Source organism: Alligator sinensis, unplaced genomic scaffold (genome assembly GCF_000455745.1).
Source record: "Alligator sinensis unplaced genomic scaffold, ASM45574v1 scaffold1457_1, whole genome shotgun sequence".
Lineage (NCBI taxonomy): Eukaryota > Metazoa > Chordata > Crocodylia > Alligatoridae > Alligator > Alligator sinensis.
The window spans coordinates 378600-381939 of record NW_005842845.1 but is presented as its reverse complement, the minus strand read 5'-3'; the positions used below and the strand labels follow the sequence as shown (position 1 = coordinate 381939).

Below are 3340 nucleotides of genomic sequence, written 5' to 3'. Positions count from 1 at the left end.
CTGGGACAGAAACCCATTCTGATGGGCAGTTTCAGCCAGCTGTACTCCTAGAGGTGCCCAGTGGAGAAACTTTGTCTGTGCCTTGTGCGATCCGACTTTCTTTGCTGGAATTTGGTCTTTCATCCAACGAGTTTCTGCAAGTTGCAGGTGCTGGAGTCCACATGAATCTGAGTCATAGGGTTTCACCAGCTCTGCATGAAGCAGATTGACATACCATAACCATCAGCTGCATCTCCACTTCAAAAGAAGTTACTCATTTAATTCAGATGTTTGGAGGGAAGCCTCTACCAATATCTCAGTGTAAATCCCACAGCAGGTTCTGATCTGTGCACCGCTGTGAAATGCAGAGTAGCTGCACTGAAGTCAGTGAAGCAAGTTCTCAATCCATTTGAGTGATTTTTAAGGGGGCAAGAGGAGCCCTGCAAACGGACTCCTTTATTTGAGTGCTCCAGTTCAGTCACAGAAACTGGCTGTTCACTGCATAAAATGCAGCTATTCTACACAGATCCAGCACATTGCAGTGCAATTTGTAGGCTGCCTTTAAACCCAGCATATCCACATCTGGCTTGATTGAGCTAATTCATCCTGAGTGACCGTGCTACTCAGCCTCAGCTGGAGCTAATTATCCTGCTCCTGGTGCTGTGTGCACCTGGTTATACTGCTTCTGATTTAAGAGGCAGCCTTTCCAGTGCTGGGAAGCAGATTTAAGAGCATTGTTATCAAGCAGTGATTTCATTACCACTGATGGCTGGGTTAATCTAGTTCAGAGGTATGTATTTCTGCCATGCTTAATATTTCTGTATTTACCCACGTGTTTCTGGGATCATAACTTTTTGTGCCAAGAAACTCTAGGACCTTCCTCACTGTAATTCTCAAAGAGCTCGTTTATCCCTCTCAGGGGAGTTGTGGCATGGTGGAGGACTATCACCACTCCAAAATCTTGCTTGTGCAAGGTCTGTGGGGTCCTGGACTTAGTCATGCAAGCAAGGATGCAGGAGCTGGAAGCGTAAGTAAGCCCACCTTTTGGGGTTGCTCTATGTAGAGCGGGGGGCTGGGGAGAGACTCCTATGGGCACTCAGGTTAACACTGCAGGCTCACCATCCAGTCTTGAGGAATCCCAGTGTCACAGAAACATGAGAAATAGCAGTAATTCCTCTTTCCAGCTCGCCGCTCTGTATGCCCCTCTGTCCAGGGGGTCAGTCTTGCCTTGGATGCACTGAGTGGTTCTGTAGCCACGTGGAGCTTTTGGGTTGGGATGACATGAGCCCCAGTGTTGAGGCCGGTGGCTGGGCCCAATTTACAATTTTAATGGAGCCAGCAGCACTCGGGGCCACACTGTGGGACTTTTGCTTACCTGTACAGTCTTGACTCATTTTACTCTTTACTGGGAGCATTGATGCAAACTGCTATAGAGCCATATTAACAGTTTGGTCCTCACTAACCATCCTAGATCTCTGGTATTTCAAAGGCATCTCTCTCTCGCCTGTTGATGTTACTGCTGTCTTCTCTGCCCTTGTGCCTCTGTAGGGCCGTATAGTAAATGGATGAGCTTTTGCACGAGTGCATGTTGCTCAGAACAGCATACAAATGGCGAAATGCTTTGTGTGTGTTTTGTTAAAAAGTTGCTGCTCCACTATTGTACGCTGTGAGTATAATGATAGGTCTGGCAGGGGGCCCGGGTTTATATCCTGCCTAAAATGTCTTGGAGTCCTGTGGGGAGTAATATGTAAATGAGAACTAGAGTTTAGAGATGGTCCCTTGTCACAGTGGGTGTGGGGGTTGAAAGATGAGCCCTAGGAATTTGGAGAAGCTGAAGTTTCCTTTTTTTGTAGTAGTAGTTCTCTGAGTGTTGAGAAAAGGCTTAGTTTGGTTCTTATCCAACCACTTACATTGTTGCTCAAACCATAAAGATCATTATTATATCTTTGTGTTGTCTTGGGAGGCTTAGTGGCAGCCTAGGGCACATTCAAATCCCAGCTCTGCTTTGGGTTTCCTCCATGACTTAGGACTAAATCAATGTGTCCCAATTTTCAAAAGTGATCTAAGCATATAGAGGCCAGATTCCTAAAGGTCTTTAGAGGTCTATTCTCAATGGGTTGGTTTCTTGGGCATCTATATGTATAATGAAAATGGGACTTTGGCTCCTTGGTCACTCACGCACTCTGGAAAATGGATCCTCAGCCTCTGTGGACCTCCATTTCTCATCTGTGAAATGGGAATAACAAAGCTTCCCTTACAAGGGTCTTCTGTAGATAAATACATACAAGTCCATACAGCATCCAAGCCCAGATCCTCAGATGTATTTATGTACAAGTACCTAACTGAGGATTTGGGCCTTGGATACACAGCAGTACTAGAGGCCAAATAAATAAATGCCTTGGAGAGACTGCCACACTCTGCACTGCAACTCAAAAGCCCAAAACCCAATAAAATGGCTGTTTTCTTATCCAAATGTGTGCAAAATTAAAATCTCCATGTTCAGTGTTTGTTTGTGTGTCTAATACACCATGGTACAAATGTGAATGCGCTTTTACCCTAAATTAAATTTGAAGAAGGGGGCGGGGGGAACCCAACAACCCTCCCTCTCCCCAAAACCCTGAATCCCAACTCAAATGCAACCAATTTCAAGTGAAATGTTATGTCATCTCCTCCCCAAAATAGAGCATCCCTCCCCTCAAATGTCAAGAGGTATGGGTGGTTAGAGCAAGACTTTGGAAATTATTTTATCTCCAAACACCAAGTACTTCTGATACTGTTGTTACACAATTTTTCTCTCCCCTTTCATCTTTAGAGAGAGATGACTGGATGCTTCATTTATTGATATGAGTTATTAATGACCTTTTAACTCAGATGGGGAGCAAAATTGAATCATGAGTGGGTTAGGAAAGTTTAGCAGTGATTTCTGGAAACAGATACCGTGTCCACAATAGCCTGCTGTGTGACTTGTCATGTAGTAGCTTAAAAGTACAGCCCCATATGTGAAGGTCAGTGCCGTTGCTGAAAACTTCTTTTTCAAGTGTATTTCAATTGTTATTAAATAAACACTAGGGGAAATACCAAACCAGACAAACTATCAATATTACTAATCTGAGATGGCAACCACTTCCTAATATGCAGCACCTGCTAGTTGTGGACACACTAAGCTGGCATTAAGTGCAAACCAGGTTCTTCTATCTCAACACCACATTGGACCATCTTGTTACACGTGCTTGTGTTTGTTGATGGTACTTTGCAAGATCTTTCGTTGTACATGTGCCTTCAAGCAGCGGCCGTTGCAGCAGATGATGTTGCCGGCAGAACCACGCGCCGCGGAGCAGCGGTGCCAGTGCAGGCCATGAGT

General features: G+C 44.9%; 1 long non-coding RNA gene across 2 annotated transcripts in view; it reads left to right on the top strand.

The window, feature by feature from the left end:
- Nucleotides 1–698: 698 nt before the first annotated feature.
- LOC102378736 overlaps nt 699–3340 on the top strand; it is a 32985-nt gene continuing 30343 nt past the window's right edge. For both annotated transcript variants that reach the window (XR_325143.1, XR_325142.2), the window contains exons 1-2: nt 699–769; nt 899–1006. This is a non-coding gene — a long non-coding RNA (uncharacterized LOC102378736). The remainder of the gene's footprint in view (nt 770–898; nt 1007–3340) is intronic.